The 21646-nt window shown below is 38.6% G+C and overlaps 1 protein-coding gene across 7 annotated transcripts in view; it reads left to right on the top strand.

Annotated features, from left to right (window-relative positions):
- ADD3 (adducin 3) overlaps nucleotides 1–21646 on the top strand; it is a 102621-nt gene that overhangs the window by 15721 nt on the left and 65254 nt on the right. For 5 of the 7 annotated variants that reach the window (XM_030030122.2, XM_030030128.1, XM_030030120.1 and 2 more), the window contains exon 2: nucleotides 20321–20365. The exons of 1 other annotated variant lie outside the window; for it this stretch is intronic. The gene's annotated coding sequence lies outside the window, so the exon portion shown is untranslated. Of the gene's footprint in view, nucleotides 1–13180; nucleotides 13272–20320; nucleotides 20366–21646 lie in introns of all 7 variants that reach the window. One more of the 7 variants, XM_030030121.2, reaches the window with a different exon arrangement.

Below are 21646 nucleotides of genomic sequence, written 5' to 3'. Positions count from 1 at the left end.
ACTGTATTTCTTAGGTGAAAATAGAACTTTTTCCCTGCTTTGATTTTCATTCTTCAACTTTTTCATCATTTCGTATGACCTTTTTAATGCCTTGCTTGGAAAAGACAGTCTAGATCAATCAAATACCTGAGCTTTACCAATAAATGTAGGTGCTCATAAGTGGCAATGTCCTCTGAAAGAGTTATTTAGTTTTATTTTTCAAAGGCCCAATCAAAAGATAATTTGTAGGAGGGGGTTGTTTTCTTTTCAACTGTTGATTTTAAGTGATGTCACTGGTAGTTCACTAACCTAGCTTCAAGTACTTTAGTTCCTTCGATAAATACATTGCCAAGGCAATAACCTCAGTAACCATGAACCATTTGGGTTTTTACTAGTTTAATTTTATGAGCATGAATGTAGAGTGAAAGTAAAATGATTCTATCTAGAGAGAATTTTTCTTAAACAGTAAATTCTCTATTCATATGAATATGAGCTTGTCTGATCTAGTTCAGGAGTGCACTTGTTAAGAGGACTGTTCTTAAATATTTCAATACCTGGATATCAAATATGGTAAAAAGCTTCTGGGTTTAGATGTGGAATGATGCAGTCAGTCTTTCTGTGCTTTTTCTATCCTGTTGCAAAGAGTTTTATTCAAACTTTCTTGAGGTAAATTGATAGGATTTTATAAATCAGTAAGCATGAAAATTCTTATTCAGACCTTACTAATTTTTAATTTAAAACTTACTTATTTCTATTCATTTTGTTGATTGCTCAGGGTTTTATCAGAATTAAACTAACTTTTATGTTCTAAGCAATGCTAGAGCACACCAATTAAATCTTTATCATATATTTGAGTTACCTTACTGAGAGCTCTAGAAATTGGTAAGAGATTTTAAAGACAATAGTGATCAAAAACTTGGGTATATATAACTTGATTTTTTTTTTTTTTTCTTTCTCAAAACACTAAAAATAATTGATTAAAGTGTCTTAAGTTTCTCCAATCCTGCGGGCAGAGTTGTAATAACTATTTTTGTACTTTGAAAATCAAATTACAAATCAGGTGCAGTCCTAGGTAAGCATTGTTTGTAGTAAAGAAGCTTAGTCTAGAGTTAGTTCTAACCTGCAATGTTGCCTTCTGAGAGCTGGTATAGCAATGAGCTGCTACAAATCAGTGTTTCTTCAGTAACATGTTCAGTTTTTCTTTGATAAGGGTATACTTGAATTATTTTTGTGGTAGGTGTATGAAAGGGGAGGGTGTGTAACTTTTTTAGTTCTAGGAAACATTTTTTTGTGAGTTAAGAGACTTAGAGAAAATATAGAAGACAAGTGAAATGATTATACATAGAGAGAATTTTTCCTTAAACATGGGGTTCAAGATGTAGGCCACATCTGTAATCATGTTTTTAGAAATAAGTCCATATTAAATCGATTCTCTGCCAACAGCATCTGGTTGCACTTTATGTATGTGTTTTCTTTCATAAAGAAAGCAAACCATATGACATAACGCAGTCAGATAAAAATGATTGTTTATAATACTTTGTTTATTTATATAGCACCACAAGATGAAATACATCTTCATCTGAAAAACCTTACAGCAGATTACAAAGGTGAGCAGATGACATCTGCATTTCCAGATGGGCGGTCTGGGGTACTGTGTAGTGTGGTTAATAAGCCCTGCTTAAAGGGATATAAAATTAGTGGCCAAATTGCTAATCGAATGGGGGCTAATAGTTCCAGGTGCCTTCACGGGTAGTGTCCCACATCCTGTAGTGGCCCTGCGATGCTGGTAGCCCTCCTAAAGCGTTGCATGAGGTCAGAAAGAGCAATACTGTGCAGTGACAAACCTTCACAAACATGGCACATTTTAGGGCTGGTAGCAAACCCCTGGTACTGCTCACTGCTATGAGTAAAATTTGGGAGCAATGACTTGCTTTTAATAAAACAGACTGCATAGCAGTTGTTTGCATGAATTGTTCAGACTAATTTCAGCAGGTTGATCTTAATTATGCTCTTTAAAAGTGGCTTCTTTGCTTACAAGACAAGCTGTCTGTGGGGCTTGTGAAGAGGTCCAGCTTGGATTCACCCTTTGGGTTCAACTTGGGAAACAGCCAAAAGGTAAGAATTGGAAATACCTTGTGAACATCAGAGGCATGATTTCCTGTAATTAAGAGTATTGGGCTGTGATGCCCTCAGAGCAAGGGGAGCTATGCAGTGAGGTTTTGGCTGTTGTAATCCTAAACAACAGATCTCTTCAGCACATGCCTACCAAGGTATTCAAGGGTGTCAGCCATGTCTTTCCCACATGAAAGTTGGGCCACCTGCAGCTGTGGAAAAAGCTGTAGATGAAGCAGTGTTCAATCGAGCATGTGTGGTACTGTACTCCTGATTTTGAGACATTTGGAAGGAGCAATTTCCATATACATCAGTAGATAGTTAATTTGGAAATAGCTTCTTGTGCCAAAAACTTGATGGGAGCTTTTATGCCCTGCAAGACCTTGTGTGTCAGTGAGGGACATACTGGGGAGGGAGGCAAGTGTCATCTACTGTAGGGTTTATTTCTTCCCTTAACAGGCTCCGATTAAACATGCACAAGGAAAGGATGTTTTAACAATTTGTACCTAGATTAAATACCCTTGTGTGGTTAACAGTCTCATCTGAGATCCAGGGTGTCTTTCATTTGGGATTTTTTAATTGATTATATATACATTAAAGTTGCTTAGAATATGCAGTATTCAACAAGTAATACTTTCTCTGACTCTTTCCATTTCAACTGATTAGCTTATCTGTTAACAGCATACATTTTTTTTTTTTTTTATTCAGTCATGAGAATGGCAGTGGTTAGGGTAGATTTTTGTTGCAATACCAGAACAAAACAGGAATTTAAATACTGTGGCTGTTAGACCTTTTAAAATTAGGCATCCTAATTAACAGAGCTAAACATGACTTAATTACTTAATGTAATTAACAGAATACCTATTACCTTTTTAGTTGCTAGGCTAAAAGGTTTTTAGCGGAGTACAAGCTTTTGCTGTGCACGATGACCCTTTAAAGGCCTTTGGGACTCTATCCAGCTGGCAGCTTGGCATTGCTGAACAGATGTGGCTGGTCTCTGGAGATCTGATCTGTACTGCTAGCTTTATTAATTCCTGACATTTGTATTGATCTGTGGGTCCAAACAAAAGTAGAGAGTTTCATGTGGCAGTGGCATAATGTGTACGTTCCTGTTGGTCTTTTCCTGATACGTTCAGGATATACTTTGGTAGGTCTAATATTAGTCTTAGCAGCTCTTATTTGTTGTTTGTACGTGTGCATGTTTTACTGTTTCTTGGCTTCATGTTCTGTTCCTGGTGATTCATAGAGCATCAAAATGCACAGAAATCATGTTCTCAGCACTTTGGAAGACCTCTCCAGATAATTCTGAACACTGCTTGTTCACGGGAAGCAAGTGGGCGTGCTGGAGGAGCATTCAAGTTCCCTGAAAGTGCTCATGAATACTGAGGAACTGCTTTGCAGCTCCCTTCTGAGAAGAGAGTTCTTCACTTCTTCCAAATACTATTTAATAATTAAAATCTTGAGGTTGGGAGGAAGTATATTTTCCTGTAATAAGGACAGATGGTGTTGAAAAAGCAATTGAAAATTTGTGCTGATGGACTGGAGTTTGATTTCTCCTGGAATCTAATTTATATCCGCAAAAGGCGAGCTGTAGTAAATTGGGATTAGTATGACAATAAACTCGAATTACGAGTGACAGATTTTTCTCTTAGTCTGGGGAGAGTTATAGTCAGATGTTCTGTGTATGGGAAATCTTTGTGGGCCACCAGTTAATGTAGTATTATCAAAGTACTAAATTGAAGATTTTTATTTTTTTTATGCTTACCAAATTTAAGAGGAAACTTGAAATGGTTTAGGAGTTTATGAATAAGAACAGTATGACCAGAAGTTGGCATGTTGGAGATGCTGATCACAGGCATGTGCAGACGATGTTCAGATTATCTGGTTATCAGTGGAGGATGGCAGCGGGCTATGAATTTCCCTCTTCAACCACTCTCTAGCACAAATAAGTATGGGAGTGACTGCAACAAAGGTGCTGTACCAATGCTCATTACTGACCTCAGCCCAAGAAACATACAGTACTAGCCAATTTGTGATATAATTTGGGGAAAACATTTATTTAAATACTTACTGAAAACAGATGTTTGGGAGGTTTTTGTGGGTATGTTAAAGTCTTTTTAAAAAAATGTAAAAAATCCTGAACCATAATTATAATAGCTGATAGGTTATACCTTTCCAATCCTTGGTCTCTGAGGCAGTGCTTTGATAATTTCTCCAAGGGAAGCTCTTGCTGGTCAGAAAGTAGATTCAGGTTGAGACCACCCAATAGTCACTGGATAGCAGTCATGCCAATATGTATGTTTTCATTTAGTATAAACATTTTGAACTTAATGACTTCCTGTTTCTAAGGCTGAGAATAATCTTGCTTAAAAAGGAAGGGGGGAAATATTGAAACAGGAAACTTGAGTACATGACTGCACTTTGCTAGTAAGCCTATAGGTTGATGCAAACTCAGGTGAAAGTTTGTGAGATGTTATGATATCACAACTTGCAATTCCTAAGGTGTTTGTCAAGCAGTTATGGTTGTTTTCATACAAAGACACAAACTTGTGCATTTTGCTGAACAGAAATGGAACCAGCAACAAGAGTTTGTTGAATGGAAGTGAGGAAGGGGCGGATGGCTGGGAAGACAGTGAGGGAAGAATACAGATGGTGTGTGAAGTAGTGTATTGACTTAATAAAATGCTACAGTGGATAGGATTTCTGTTTAACTAGGTAACAAGTCTGTTTACATTTCCAAACCCAATCTGAATAGGCAAATATTACTATAAAAGAGTAAAAAGAAAAGCTTAGATAAAACCTCAAGATTAGACTTGAATCATTAAAACATTCAACAGTTGGACTCAAGTTGAAGATGTCAATTCTATCCTAGTTTTGCTTTCTTTTCTAACTGAATTTGATGTACAAGTTCTTGATGTGGCAGTGTTGTAGAAGCCGCATATAAAAGTGACTATTTATTTTGTTTCTTGAGTTTAGCAGTGGAAGCAAATGAGTTGCAAAGATTGTGTAAATTGACTGAGGTGCACATGCCCAGGAAATCTTACACTTCTGTAGTACTGTTTTGTTTTAGACCTGGACTTGGATTAATTCTGCTGGCCGTCGACATATACCTCGTGCAGTCTTGCATCACTGCTTTATGTAGTGCTCTGTTTGATCAGCGCATGTCGTCTTCCCTTTTTTAAAGTAATTTTTGTTGGGATCTAAGTGTGTACAATAAATGCCCTTAGCCGAAGTTGAGGATCTTGTTAGAAGGGCAGCTACTGAGAGGTGAGGAGGGGGATGGCATGGTTTGATTTAACTTTGCAAGAGCTGGGAGGGGGGAATTGAAACCAAATGAGGTGTAATCTTTACTTTCTTGAGGGAGAAACATATAAAACTAAATAGCATCCTTTTTGCATAGCAATAATTTACATTTGTACTGTTCTAACTCTACACTTGAGTATCATTTCAACTTACGGTTTTGAAGGAGGAAAAACAATCCATCCCAAAAGGGCTTTGTTAGAAGTGTGCTGGAGAAGCCTGTGGAAGTGAGTCAGTTTGACTAAGTTGCAAATAATGTTCCATCTCAACTGAGGAAAAAAAGAAAACCCCTTGATTTCTGAAGGGGAAAGTAAGGTTAACTGGTCATGTTCTTATACCCTGATAACTTCTATTTTCGAGAAAGCTTGACCTGTGTATTGTGAAATGAAGTTTCTTCCAGAGTAGAAATGTAAGAATTTGCTTTTGCTTTTGGCAAAATAAGTTAAACTAATTGAGCAATCTTCTGAACTTTTGCATGGTCCAGGCATTCATCAAAGTAGGGATTTGTCTTCTGAATGTAAGTAAATTTGGGTATTGTTCTTGTTTACATCTTCTGTAAGCTGACTGTAACACTTAGGTATAGTGTTAATGGTCCCGGTTTTTTTTTTTTCCTTTTCCCCTTTGGAAAACTGGGATCCCTATGGTGAATGACAAACAAGGATTGCGCCAGTAAACTTTGTTATAGTAGCTGTTGCAGCAATATCTGACAGGATCTGTCTTTTTACTCAACGTGGTGATTCAACCAGGCAAAACTGTGCAGCAGCAATATTTTCATTGGACTGACCCCTAAATCTGTTCATTTTCTATCATTTAAGAAGTTGAGCATTTATTTTCCTGTATTGTTATTTTTATAGAATTTCTTCATATCTTAGAAGTAGTATAATCTCAACATGAAATTTAGTATCTTGTGTTTTACCTGTAAGTGGCAAAAGGTCTTAGAAGGCAAAGCCTGGGGGGAGGAAGCAAACACTGCTGTGCCATACAACAGACAGACATTTTTGTTGCATTTATTCCTGAAATAGCTACTGTCATCATGTAGCCACTGAAATTCTTTATTTGTTCTTTTCCAACTGATAGCCTAAATTTCTTGAGTGGTGGAACTGTCTCCTTTAAAGCCTAATCTCCCCTTAATAGTACTGTCTTGAAATGTGTTTTAACAAATGCTGAAATTTGGCTTTGTAGAATGGGCAGTGGTATAAAGAATTTCTCTAGTACCAGACATGAAGAGGATGGCAGTGATTCCTGCTGCCTCCCTCGCATGTCTAACCTGGTGTGCTGGTTTTGGCTGGGACAGATTTAATTTTCTTCACAGTAGCTACTATGGGGCTATGTTTTGGATTTGTGCTGGAAACAATGTTGATAATGCAGGGATGTTTTAGCTGTTGCTGAGCAGTGCTTACAGAGTCAAGGCCTTTCCTGCTTCTTACCCCACCCCACCAGCAAGTAGGCTGGGGGGGCACAAAAAGTTGGGAGGGGCACAGCTGGGACAGCTGACCCCAACTGACCAAAGGGATATCCCAGACCGTATGATGTCATGCTCAGCATATAATGCTGGGGGAAGAAGAAGGAAGGGGGGAACGTTCAGAGAGGTGGTGTTTGTCTTCCCAAGTAACTGTTATGTGTGATGGAGCCCTGCTTTCCTGGAGATGGCTGAACACCTGCCTGCCGATGGGAAGCAGTAAATGAATTCCTTGTTTTGTTTTGCTTGTGCATGTGGCTTTTGCTTTACCTTTTAAACTGTCTTTATCTCAACGCACAAGCTTTCTCACTTTTACTGTTCTGATTCTCTCCCCCATCCCACCGGGGGGGAGTTAGCAAGCAGCTGTGTGGTGCTTAGTTGCTGGCTGGGGTTAAATCATGACACCTGGGCATTCTTATCTGCTTCTACCTGTTCAGTTTTAGCCCTTCTCTCGATTTCTGCGTGGTTTTTGCTGTGTAAGAAAGATGTAGTCTGAAATGAAGAAAACCCTACCTGCTAAACATGCCTGGAGTGCCTGTTAGGGACTCATTTCCACAGCAGGCATTAGGAGGTTAGCTACTTGCTGTGGGTATGCCTTTCTTCCTCTCTCTGAAGCGATAAGTGCCCCTCAGCACAGGAATTTTTGAGTACAGCCTTTATGGACATTTTGAATACAAAAACAATCACACTTTACTGCATTATTGTCATTCAAGGAAACAAAGTATTGTTGCTTCTACTGTTTTTAGCAAGGCAATAAGTGGCAGTGTTCTTCTGTTTGGGGAAATACGATTATTCATCTCTATTGGAATATCTTATAGAGTAAGTTTTGTAAGGAAAGGCTTTGAAACTCAACATGAAAAAAATGCTAAATATATATATATATATATCCCATTGAATACATAATGGTATCTTAAAGAAGCGTGTTCTTGCCAAAGATGAGATCAAAGTTATTTGACGTTTCCACATTGTGTTTACAGATAAAACCATTATTCTGATTTGCATTCAGCGTGATGCATGTGACAGGCCATTATCTGGATTATTCAATGTGTATAATTAGGCATTTACTTTCTTTTCCTTTCAGAGTATCTGTGCAAGGGTTTAAAAATTTGAAGTAATAATGATCTGTGCACTTTCATACAGCATTTGCATAATTAATTTGGGAGGTTGGTCAGAAGGACTTATTTTGAAGCTTTTGTGCTGAAAATAGGTTCCATTAATTTATAGATAGAGATGGGTATTGACGTGCAGTCTGCAGTGGAATAGCATAGCAAAGTAATATCCTGGGCTGTGGTAACGTATCTGGGATTTTAGGCCTGGGCTGTTATCTCTGGGCTGCTGGCCTTCAGGCAAACACTTTTGGTAGTAGGCTCTTAATACTGGTGTTTTGAGTTGCATTGGCTTTTCCTTTTGAAAGCGACAGCTGTGCAAAAAGAATTGTCCCTGCCCAAACCAACGCAGCACATATGCAAACTGTGGAGCATTCTCTCTGGAGCCGAAATTAGCTCACTCGAACACCTGTATTGAAACTGCTTTAGAAAGATTTTATCTTCAATTCACGGTTCAGTTTTTCTTGAATGTAAAGGAGACCTGGATTTATTTGGAAATGTGTGCTTAAGATAACTTTTTTTTCTTTAAAACCCTTTGTATCCCCAGAGAGAAACTACTGCTCTATTGTGAGAGTGATGGATAACAAGACTTGTTATGCCTCTTGCAGATACGTACACACATTGCAACTTCCACTGCTAAGCAGTGGGTTATGTGGCTGGTTGGTAGAAGGAATGTTTCATTTCAAAGTTTTGGAAGTGCACCACGTACTTATGAAGTTTTAAATTCTCCAAAGAATTCTGATTATTTTGGCTCGGAGGAACCAATCTTGTGGAGTTCCCTGGTATAGCTGCCCTTTGGGTCTGCCTGCATCCTGACTGCGATCCCTGCACGTGGGGTGCAGCACTGGCTGGGGAGAGCATCTGAAGCAGCCCCATGTCTTCAGCTCCACTGGTGGAGAGGCTCGGGGGGACCCCCTCCGAAGTCCAGTACTCATCGGAGCAGAGGAACCCGCTTGGGGTTCATGGTGTGGAAAATCCTGAAAATCAGCACCTTTTACCTGGCCCTCTTTGAGTTCTTGGAAAGAAAGAAATGTTTGCTGCCTCACTGGTTAAAAATTTGTTTTCCCTCTGAAAGAGGAACCATGAGATGTGGGCAGTTGGATTTTTAAAAAGTCATAGGGGAACTGTGGCGTACATGAACGAGCAGACCATAGTAAGTGCCAACTGTATTACAGGTTATTTTTAGTGTCCCTGCACTGTTGAGAGGAGTAGGCTGGTACTGGTGGTGAGCAGGCGTGCATCCTTCTTACACCTCTGTGCTCTCCCTCCTGAAATGGATGGGTGTGCCTCGCCAGTGAGGTTGCTAGTTAAATTGCTAGTTCAGGATGCTCAAAATTCAATTCCTTAATTGGTTTGGAGGCATTTTGCTACATGCACCTTCTGCAGATGATGCCATTTGCTACAGAAGCAGCACAAACCCAGAAATTTTGTTCCCTCGGATTCTGCCCTGTTTCCTTAGAAACTGATTTCATACCATAACTGTGGACTGAGAATCAAGTCGCTTCATGTTCCCTCTGTTAGAAACATGTAAAATCAAATTGATGCACACTAAGTGCAAATATATTGGTCCTCACTTCTCTGCAGTGAATCTTCTCTTGCTGATCATTTGCCAACTCAGATGCTCTAGAGAACAGAGCCCATTAGGCTGTGATTGCTATTCCTTTGATTAAGCTGTGAGGAGTTGCCCTTGCTGGAAGTAAAACTTATATTTAGTAGCTTGCATGAAATGTTCAGCTTGTGTCTCAAGAAAAGGAAGTTCAGTTGCCTAATTATTGTCCATGTCTTCACTTCTAAAAGAAAAAAAAATATTACAAATTCTGGGGAAAATTTGAACAGCTTGAAATCACATAAAGGGGCGAAAAAAAAGTCGTTGTTAGTGGAGGTATTGCTCAACTGGTAACAGATCTCCTGGTGTTTTGTTTCTGATAAATAATTTGGCAGTGCTTCCCTAAGGCAGAGATGTGTTGCATCTTCACTATGCTTCAGCTAAATGTAATAACGTGTTTATTTATACTGATGGTCCTTTGTGGGTTTTGGAGATGAGGAGGCAAAAAACTGGGAAGGAATAACGTTGAATCAGTCTAGAAACTGGCAACTGCAGAATGTTTGGTTTTGTTAATGTTGCATTAAGTCCTCATTTCATGGATATGGAAGAGGTAAATGTTAGCAAGGGAAGTGTTTCTGCCCCAGCTTTGTGCCCTTAATTATTCTGGTCCAACCATTTGTGTGGCCACAGAGCTTTACGCAAAATCTGTTTTGCGTTATTTCATATGTGGTGGTATTTGGGTGAGTTATTTCAGTAGTTATTTTTTCACATAGACATGTTCCATGAATTAAAAATGTAATTGTTATCTCTGTACTGTGTATTTCTTACTCTAATGAATTTACGGTGGTTGTTGTGTGAAGCCTCCTGCACATTTGTGATTGAACTTCTACTCCTTGGTATTGCAGAAGAGCCATTGAAAAAACAAGAAGATACTTGATGTGATCATTAAAAATCATTATGCCTCTGGAGGGTCACTTCTTTGAATTAAATTCAGAGGTTCAACCTGAAAATAAACAACAGCAGGTAGTTCTCTTTAAGCAATTATCCCTCTAGAAAGGTATTTTTCTTCTAGTACTTGTTTTCTAATTTATGGTACAGTGTAGTTCTACGTTGGTGTTTTTCCCTTATCACAGGTATTAAATTAGCTCATTAAACTGAATTAAGTTTTGAAATTAATCAGATGTTTGAGTCAAGCATCACAAAGCATCGGGAATCTTCAATTCCTAATTAAAAAGTTAGCTGCATGTCATGCATTGCACATTGCTTTCATTAATTTTCTCTGTAACAAAGGGGCCAGTCTGGCTTTCATTGAAACTTGATGCAGATTTCTGGTGCATGTCAAGTGGAGTAGAATAAAGCTGCAAAATAGCTTTTAATGATAAGCTATAGTTGACTACCTGTGATCAAAAGAGATGGTTTGCCTTGAAAAATAGGGTTATAAAACGCACTAAAAGGGAAGCCTTATACAACAGCTCAGATAAAACCCACCTACTTTTATCAGATTTTAAGAACATGTGGTTAAAAGTAAAAACCAGTTTGAGGTAGTTGCTTGTCTTCTGCAGTTTTCACTTTTTCTGCAAGTCATCTTTAGCACGTTTGTATCTGCAGTGTTGGGAGGGGAGTTGCAGCATGGATATTTTGATGAAAGGTGGAGGAACGGAGATGCAGCAGTCCTGCACTAGCAGTGAGCTACTGGGGGAGGGAGGGACACCATCAAAATGAGTACAACTTCAAAAATAAATGTTTGTCTATATTCCTTTTGAATTTGTCTCTGATCTTAGTTTGGCAATAGTTCATTTTATTTGCAAAATTGTCACTTTTTGCTTTCTAAATAAACACTTTGGTGCAATTGCTACTGTGCTGTTTGTAAGGGCTTTTATGAAGAGAAGGTGGAAACTGAGGGGAAAAATAGTAATTTCACTTTTTAAAAAGAAAAAAGGCAGCACTAGAAAATGGTAAATGAAGAAGTTGTCTGACATCAGTAGAGGTCACAAGGAAGACTGTGCGAGCTCCCCAGAGGGCACAATAATTTTTTTGAGAAAATAAGAACTTAGAAAATAACTGTACAGACAAGACGGGAAGATAGTAAGGGGATTTTCTTTGTTCGTGAACAAATTTAACTTTCTTCTCAGTAAAGTAAATACAGTCCAGATGGCTGGAAAGTACAAGATGCTCCCAGGGGTTAGGGTGGAGGTTGGATGAATTAAGCTTTGTAGAAGTCAAAAGTGAACAAGTGAGATACAGAGTTTAAAAAAAAAAAAAAGTGTAGTTGGTTTCTATTCTTTCTCAAGTTTGTGGTCTGGATTGAGCATTTAATGAGAGTGATTAAATTAAAGAATATAAAGAGGCAATGTTTCTGTTTATAATGTCAGAATAGAGTAGGAAGAGTACTGATAAAAATCTGTTTTTCTTTCACCAATGGAGTTTGTCAGTTTGTAAACAAATCATAATCTTAACTTCTAAATATGGTTTGTTTCAATAAATAAGGGGTTTGGTACTTTGTAGCTGAGGAAAAATATTTAAAGATCTGTATGTGCACTGGTCATTATTAGTTTTGCAGCAATAGTGGTGTCATGAATCCAACTATGTCTTTATCCATAAGTTAATACTGAAAGAAAATAATACCATACATTTGAAGTTTATGTTGTGAAATGTCTTCTGATCATCTGTCATCAGGCACAGAGATTCCTTCTGGGAGGTTGTGCTGTGCCTTGATGTGACTGGGCTGGTTGCCTCAATCACTTTGGGGAGTGTTGGGAAAATCCTGTCCATCCCCTTGAAACTTCAGCTGCAGGGCTTCATTTTTATTTCCATTCTTTTCTTGTTTTTGGGCACGGTATGAGGCAAGTTCTGACTGTCTCAAAGAGATGCAGAATGTCAGTAACCTTGCTGGAAATGCTCAGAAGTAACGTTACTGAAGTAGAATGGAAGTAATGCTTCAGCTTCATAGCTGAAAGAGAAAACTGTGTGCTGGTGCAGGTGTAGAGATGCTGTAGATTTGATGGCTTAGAAATAAAAACAACATAGTATTAAAGGAAAAGGTGAGATTAGAAAGGAATTGGTGGCTGCTCAGGTGGTTGAAGCATCAAGTTAGCTAGCATCTCTTCTTAGTAAAAACATCCTGAGTGGACATTTTTAGGAGTGAAGTGGCAAAGACAGCAAAAAAACCCCATGCTGTGAAATGAAATGTCGTGTGAGAATGTGCTAGATCATATTGTTACTTTATATGAAAAAGCATGGAAAGATGCCCTATGAAACTTGCCTTGCTTTTTATCCTTAGGCACACCACTATTGCTATACCAGTACTATAACTTCAAATGTTTAACTATATTTTTTTACGTGCAAGTCTAATGAGAATGGTGTATCAAATGCACATACCTGAGTGAGTTGGGAAGTTGGTCTTCTTTCCTTGTGTGAGAGGTGGAGCCCAAGGGAGCAGAGGTCTTGCTCCCTGAAGAGCCCATTCCTTTCTTGAATCTTTGATGCTGTAGTGGGTGTCTTGGGCAGAGTAGGAGGTAGATAGTCTGCATACAGCACCAAAAAGTTGCTCCCAATTGCAAATTTGAGGTGAGTAAAATGTAAAAATGTTTTCTTGTGGATGTCAGATTGAGAATAAAAAGGGCTAGATAGGTGCAGGGCTGTTTCCTAGTGGAAAGCTATTGTATTTATGATTTATAGGAGGCTAGCCAAAGCAATGCTTATGGGCAATTCTCATACCAAGAACACACATGGCAATGGAAGAGGAGGAGCGGGCCGAAGATTAAGTGTTGTAAGTGCAGGGGATGGTGCTGAAAACTGACTGCAGAAGTAGGAGTGAAGCATGAAAGGAGGGACCTGCAATGGGTGGAGGGTGGGACTTCTTAAAACCATTAGCAGTCTTGGCATTTTTTGAATGAATATGTATTGCTGAGGGTGGGATCCTGTAAACCGCTAGGTAGGAGTGGTTGGAGTGGATGGTTTCAGGTGAGAAACTGAGAGCAACTTTTAAAATGTGGAGTGAGTATGACATATTCATAGGTGAAATCTGATGACAGTAATGAGATTGTAGCAAAAGCTAATGAGTTGGAGTTCACACTGGAAGACTGGTAGAAAATGAGAAGGAGATTTTGTCTCAGGGACAAGAAGAAAGCAGGAAACCTGTGCTAACAAAAGGTGAGAAAGGAGTCACGCCAGGCTTTCACATTTTCTTTTTAAAAAGAAGGAATGTAAGATATATGTGGGGTTTTTTTCTTCCAGTAGAGATTTAAAATCTGAAGAGTCTGAATACCAGAATATACATAGAGTGCAGCAAAAAAAGTAGAGGTGAAAAAAGATTAGCATGCAAGTTCAGGGGCACTAAATAGCAGCTGGAAAATGCTAGGTGTCTTTTTTGTTCACAGTTACCCAAACCTTGGGCATAGCTTGAAAATTACTTTGCTTAGATGTATTGTGTGTAGCTTTAACATATGTTTTTTCATTTTTCATAATGAAGGCTAAAGGAACACTGTCCACCTTCCCTTGACAGGCTTTTTGAAGACACAGTTGGCACTTGTATTTTTTCTGGCTTGAAGTACCTGTCACTGGAAGAGATGCGATGTATTAACAAATATGAATGAATACAGCTTGACTAATGCCAGTCTCGGGAGGGACTCCACCTCATTTTAAGGGGGCAATGGGAGCAGAAGTACATAATGCTGAAATTTGTTTTCCTGAGGCCAGTTAGGATGCCTGTTGCAGAACTGTACCCAGCATCCAGATCCTTAAGACCATTCAGATGATGTCTGAAACTGCCATTTCCCAGTGCTTGGATTGTATTTATGTGAAAATTTAATAATGCAGTAATTAAAATACCCCATCTGAAACTATTTTTACAGTCTTGCTGAGACACAGTAATTAGAGTAGATACCAGATAGCAGCTATATTCTTTACAACACTGAACTGCTGAGCATTGAGCCTTTAGTAGTGGGATTTATCAGATGACAAAGGTAAAATAGAATAGCAAGTATTATTATAAACTATAAACCATGAGGTAAGTGTGAATTAGCATCTTCATTTTCATATGTATTTCATTCAGCCAGAAGTCATAATTAAAGCTTTTCAGATATTCTTCAATAGCTTTGACTTGTAATATTTTTCTAAAATCAATCTCTGCTTCCTTATCAGCACCAAAGCTTCCATTGATTGTAGTGCCAATTCAACTTGAGTAGAAGTGTTACATAGACTCTGCCCAATAGTTTCTTGCCATTCTGAACATGCATCTTGGTGTAGCAACTCTAGGAAAAAATAAAAATGAACTGTGCATCTTAATGAAAACCAGCAAATCATTTCTTGCGTAGCTTGGTGTTACTATGTTCTAATTGTGGAAATATGCGGTGTGCTCTAACTACTGCCTTGCCTTAAAGTCTGCAGAGTTTGGGAGGTTCTCTATAGCATCACCAGTAAGATTAAATTGAAAAGCTTTTGGTGCATGTTTTTCTCTAGGATGCTGACAGTAATAAAAATAAAAAATAGTTTTTGAGTAGTCTTCTAAATGCACAGATTTTGGCATATCAGCTGATGTGGTTTTTTGGTTATCTAGTTAAGATAGTAACTGGAAAAATAATTTTCTGATGTACTATTTGTAATTAAACCAAGCTGCTTCTTTGTATAATTTATGTTTAGATCTTTAGCATGATCTAAAAAGGAGGGGGAGGGTTCATATGTTTGTAACTTTAGTTCTAAAGTTGAGTTCTGCAACACCAAGAATGTGCAGTGATGCAAGGTCAGCACTTTGATTTCAATGTGCATCTCTGAAAGAAAAAAATCAAGAGATGCAATAGTTCAAACAAAGCCTAGCTTGAGATTTTTAGGTTCCTGTTCAGTAACCCCTGATAAATGGGTTTGTATGTGAAAATATAATGGGAGACTTGCAATGGCTATTTTATCACTTATTGTCTCAGAAGATAAAGTACAGTGCAGACACGTTTCGTTTATGACAGTGACCTTTTCCTCCGGGGTGCCATTGGGATGACTTTGTTGTCAAAGCCATCTGGCCCTGTTCACCCGCACATGGGACACCAGAGCCATATCCCATGCTCCTTTTTGAAGAGCATGGAGGATTTTTCCATGTTCCCTCCTAAAAGGGGAATTCCAAAATTTGAAATCTTGTAATTGTAAGAGTGGTTTCCACAACTACCAGCGTAATAATCCCTCTGCTATAGATTGTAAACACTCTTCCACACAAGCAAAGTTCTTTAATGTCTCTATCTGAAGTTAAGACACTTGTCTGTCTTTTCTACCATCCAAAATTCTTGACTTGTTTGGCACACTAACTCCATAAAGCTTTGTCTTTCATGGGTTTTGTTTGTTTTGTTTTTTCCTTCTGAAAACAATTTGGTCTCTTTGTAGCACATTTCAGTTTTGTTCTGTTTTTATGACTTGTTCCCCTTGCTTTCCTTCAGCTGCAATGGAGAGAATTAAGTACAGTTGTAGCCCTGATTAAAATCTTGGCTTAATTGAGTTGCAAATTTGCAATGACAGATACTTGTCAGGGTGCCGATTAGTACCTTTTAGCATTCCTGATGCCTTCCTGAATTCTGATGTGACTCTGTTTTTACTATTGCTTATGTTCCTTCTCTTCTCTCGCAGAATGAAGCTCAGCACAGGGTGTAAATTGCTTTCTCCATGATAGTTACTTGTTAATTAGCTGTCAAGAAAATTAAGTCCTTTGTAATGCCTGTCTTGCCTTTCCCTTGGGGTTTCTCTGATACTTGGTCTCCTCATGCAGGGTCTGAAGGCTGGTAGGCTGTGAGTACGAAGAGTGCCATTGCCCATACCGATGCACCAGCATTTCCAGCTTCCTTTGAGGGGATTCATAGTGTCAGTTTGCATTGCTCAAACAATAATCCCAAACAGAGTTGTTGGTGAGGAAATCTATTCCTTAGACTAACATGGGGGGTATTTAGTAAGGTACAAGGGATATCCTACCAGTAGTACTGCTTTTTCTTCCACTTGGCAAGTTGAGTAACAGCCAATGTTTTCGTGCCAGTGGTCCTCGCTAGCATCACCTGCCTTACTGTCAGGGAATGCTGCAGGACTGAGCCTTGTTACTGATATACTGAGTTATGGTTGGGGCTAGGGTTCTGTTTCTGGTTGATAGGGATGCTAACAGTATTTTGGGAAAATCCAACAAATAAGTAGATATTGTAACAGAAAAAAAATTTTGATTAGACAAAGATGCTTGATAATTAAACAGAAGTTTTCTCTCTGTCTAACCCTTGGGAAATATTTTCTTGTAAAGCTTCTCAGGTGCTGAGTTTTAGTGAAGATACCTTGTGGCCCTGGTACACTTCTGTATCCAATTATAGCATCTATTATGTATGCTGAGCACTGAGAGTAGAAAAGATGGAAACATTGTTAGATTGTCAGTTGTTTCCAATGAAGAAGTCTCTGTTTGGTGGAACTGTTTGCATTCCTGTGGTCAGTGGTATAAGGAAATACCATGTTATGAAAAATTCCCAATTGTTTCCCTAAGGGCTCTTAGAGTTGCACAATCTTTTGATGGTTTTGTTTGTTAAAAAAAGAAATTAGTCGCCAACTGTTCAGTTTGGAATTCAAAATTCTCTTAAATATTTATTAGGGCTTTGCTTTTTATACTCAAGGTTTGGATTCAAACTAGAATTGTATTTTCCTAATATACTCTTATCAGCCGTTATAATAGGAGTAGTTGAAGAAGATTGTATTTTCATTCCAGGAGGTGTTTCTTTGGGATATCCCATCAGTTCCTTGACTATCCGTCATTGTGATTACTCATAGTTTCTGGATGCAGCTCTAAAATGTTGCTTCTCTGAGCAGGGGAGAGCTAGCTCTCAAATAGCACTTTAATTCTCAAGAAGAGAAATGGTACCTCTGACACAAATCCTTTTGTCCTACAGGCTGAAGCCCTCATTTAACATTTAATTTGTACTTGCATTTTCAATATCCTGTTAGGATTTGTGTAATATGTCTGATTTCTGACATATGCATTAATTCAGATGTATTCCAAATTTTTTGGAAGCTGGTCATACTCAATATTTGTCTTACTGCTGTCATATCTTGAGTTAAAATCCATCTCTCTTCCTAATTTATTCATTCAGTAATGTCTTTCAGTTATTATTTTCCCTGATCTGAGAGCTGGCTTTGAGTTGGTTCTTTACTGTGTGACTGTTACTCCTTTTCAGATTTTCTTTTTCCCATTCTTGATACAATCTACATCCTTTGTTACTAGATGTATAATTTTATTTTGGCCACAGAGGCATTTAATTAAAGAATAAGAGCTGAGAATATGGCCTAAACAATGCTAAGCACAGGGAAGACAACTGCTGGCCAGTGCCTATGTCAAAGAGTTTCTTGCCTATACTCAAGGGCTGGGTAGAGTGGGATGAAAAGACCCCGATGGGTTAAGCAGAGTGAATTAGGTCATGGCACCAAATGGCATAGTAGTTTCACAATTGTTGGGGTTTTTGTTGTTGTTGTTTTGGGGGGGTTTTGTTGTTGGTTTTATTTTTTTTCTTTTTTTCTTTCCTTTTTTTTAATAATGAGAATTTTGATTTGGGGAGAGAGGAAGAGCTTCTGAAATTGCATTGAGTGATACTAGGGAGAAAGGACATGAAGAATAAGAAAGGGATTGTAGCAAAGAGCTTGTGACAAAGGGCAGAAAAAATCTGCTCAAAAGCCTATGATGTTTGGAGTGTCACAGTTGCTGGCTTCAGCTGTTTCCCCCACTGCCTCCTTTTGCTGAGAGCTGTGGAGTCTTCAACTTCTCCAGTGCCCAGAGGTGGTGACACAGCTGAGCAAGCTGGCCATCGCTCACTTGGGGCTATGCTGGTCCCCATGGGAGTGAGCAGTGCTGTGCAACTCCAAGGGGGCTAAAGTAGTGTTAAACACCGTCATAAACGGGCATCTCTACGTTCTGCCAACCAATGCTATTGGACCCAGAGCCGACAAAATTGGAGAGAATGTGAAATTTTTGTGTCTGAGTGGTCTACTCATGCCCTCTAGAAACAGTAGCTGCTAGCCTGCAAGACGGGATCTCTTCTTGCAGGTGACGGCTATGCTTAAAATAGCCTATCAGGAACTTGCATAGAAATAGCATTCCCTTATCTCTAGCAGTGTGAAGTAGATGAAAAATAAACCGTACTCATGCCAAGAATAAACAGTCATGTTGAAGTGTTTAAATTCCTGATGCTGTGGAGGGCTCCTGCTCTAACACAACGTTTTGGTGCCAATATACTTCCTCCTCTTTCCCCAGTCACTGCCATCACTTTGTATGCTCTGCCAGGGAGCAGTCAGCAGGACAGCAAAATAAGGAAATTTGCCCAAGCCGCACGCAGAGCACCTGGCTAGAGCTGATTCTGTCCCCTAAATCTGTACTCCTGTCAGGTCTAAAAGTAGGTGAAATAGTTTTGTGGCTGTTTACCTGTATTAATACTGAATATAAGTACATTGTTCATTCCTAAGTACGAACTTGCTGAAAATAATGCCGTATTTGTGGCAACATTTATTTCTCAAGTGAGCAAGGAACTGACTTTCTGTAACAAAGTAGTTCAGGGAAAATAGACAATTTGAGCACACATGCAATAACATCTTATTTTAACCGTGGTTCTCTTGGAAGTTTTGGGTTTTTTGCTTCACGGTAACATGTGACAATAATGTCTTACAGTAATTTTGTATAATTCTACTTGTCTTCTTTTTGTGGACACTGTTTTTTTGGAAGTCAACTCTTTACTGCTGAAATTCATAGAGAACATGGAATAATCCAGCCTTTAGTGATGATGGGGAATGGGATAGCCAGCCTGCTGAAATGCTGAAACTGGTGAAGTATATGTAGTACAATATACTGAGAAGACCTAAACAGTAATGCTTGAGGATACTGTATTGAAGTCATGAAAGAGTAAAAAGGAAAAGCTGGTGATGGTTGAAAGAGGCTGTTACAACCCGATGCTTAAAAATGGGTTAACAGGTTGGTGAGAAGTACTGCCTGTGCCTGATGGTAGGCTGAGCTCAGTGTTTTCACAATGCATAAAATGTCTAATTTGCGATGTATAGATCTTAAAAAAGAAAATGTAGCATATGTTTTGTATGCATGTATGAAATCAAGGAGTCTGGCCCTCTTCCCCCAGGAAATAACTGCTTTTCCTTGTAGGAGTGGTTGAGGGGAAAGGGAAGATGATGGAAATAGATTTGTCAGGTTTGATTGAAGATAACTTGTGCTCAAAGACTGAGAAGACAAAAGGTGATAGAAGTAAACAATTGCTATTTTATTTATTCATTTTACTTTCATGTTAGAAGATGAAGGCAAGAGGAAAACCCATAGCTGCTCAGTGGTGGGAAAGGGTCAGAGCAAGGCAGTTGTTTCCTTATGAACTTTGCACACCAGCAGTTGTCAACCTTCAAAGAGAGGTATTGTGTTCCTTTCTCTGGCTCCCCACCCGACTGGAGCCTGCCCACTCGGCAGTGTAGCGGCTGCTCTGGAGTTCAACTTCTGCTGGGCTAGAAGAGGAATTGTGGATTGTGGCTGTTATGCTCTATTATAAAATTGCAGTAGGTAGGCTGGATTTTACTTTGGTTTGTAACTTGGTGTGCATGAAGCAAAATGGCGAGATTCCCAACGAGGTGCTCTTAAATGAGACTTCCCTTTGAGATTTTTGTATATGAAAAATGCATTATAGGATAACAAATTAATTCAATGAAATATTCTGAAAAAAAGAGTTAAAGAAACTAAATGATGTGTTAATGCTTTCTTAAGTTTTACATGTACACTGTATTCCAGTAATATTGCAAAGCCTACCAGGAGTCAGTAATCTTTGTTTTATTTTACAGGTCAGCTACATTACTAGAGCAAGGAGAGCTGTGGAAAAAATCAAGGTACCTAAAACATTTTGCTGTCTGAATTCTTGGCTGTGTTCTTGCTCATCATTCAGTGTAATGATTTTAAGGGAGAGGAGGGGAACTGAATTGGCAAACTGCCGCTTTAAAGTGGTGTTTTTAAAAAGCACAGACAAACCCCATAATAACTTCAATCTCATTAATGTTGTGTAAAATACTTTTGTGGGATGAAATTGTACCTTAGCTTTGGTATGTGTGCAAGAGTCTGAACAGTACTGCGTAATATTTGCTCTAAATATGTAATGGAACATCTTATGTGTAAGGGTATTGAGGTGTCCTGCAAGTTCCAGCCACAGTGAGGTGGATATTCCCTGTTTGTACAACTGGGTACACTGACCAGCTGATGATAAGTATCATCGAAGATGAGTGAATGTGGTGCTTGCAGCTTTGACATTCGTCACAGTAATTAGCAGACTTCAGCACTTTATTTAACCGTTACATGTACAGTTCGTAAGGATGCAAAAGTAGGAGTATGAAGACAGCAAAACCTGAGCAGTAGCCTATATTTCACAAGTGAGGAACTGGGGTTTTTTCATACCTTTTTCAGACACTTCTGACTACTATGTCTTACAAGTCTTACTGTGGTATAGCTAGCGTATATTGTATTGTAGTCTTTGTTTTTATAAAAGGTGGCAAACATTCTTGCAGTGCAGCCTTTTAGGGATTTCAGTGCCTAATCTCTCATCTGAAGTATTTTTTTTTTTTCTACCGGTGTTTTCTATAGCTCCCCAGTCCTTCATTAAAATAAGACAGTGTTACAACTTACATTTTCATGCCTATTATGTAACTAAAAAGACTATATTAAAATAATCCTGTTGCTAACATATGGCTAGGATTCTTTTGGGGTAACTTTTTTTTGTGTTGGAGAAAGTTTTTCTCCTTTATTTGCTGTGAAATATTGCCTGTGAAATGCTACACGTACCTTGTAAATGCAATGCTATGAGGCAGAAGCAAGGAAGGAGTCAAAACATTATCTCTTTATCAAAATGTAAAGAAAATGGCTTTTATTAATAAAGCTTAGTGCACACTTCTGTGCACTTCAAATTGAAGAGAGCTAAGCTGCCGCCTTCCACTAAGAGTGCATGAAATTGTTACTTGTGAGTGATGATGTAGTGAACTCTGGAGTTTTCTGCCCTGTTGAGTTAATGCTAAGTTTGCATATTTTTAGCTGTGTAGGTTGCTCGTGCAACACATGCAAAAGCAGTTTGCTACAGATAGAGTACAGTTTATATAGAACTAATCTCTCAAACTTCTATTTTT

The sequence above is a fragment of the Aquila chrysaetos genome, chromosome 11, assembly GCF_900496995.4.
Source record: "Aquila chrysaetos chrysaetos chromosome 11, bAquChr1.4, whole genome shotgun sequence".
Lineage (NCBI taxonomy): Eukaryota > Metazoa > Chordata > Aves > Accipitriformes > Accipitridae > Aquila > Aquila chrysaetos.
This window is presented reverse-complemented; position numbering and strand designations above follow the sequence as displayed.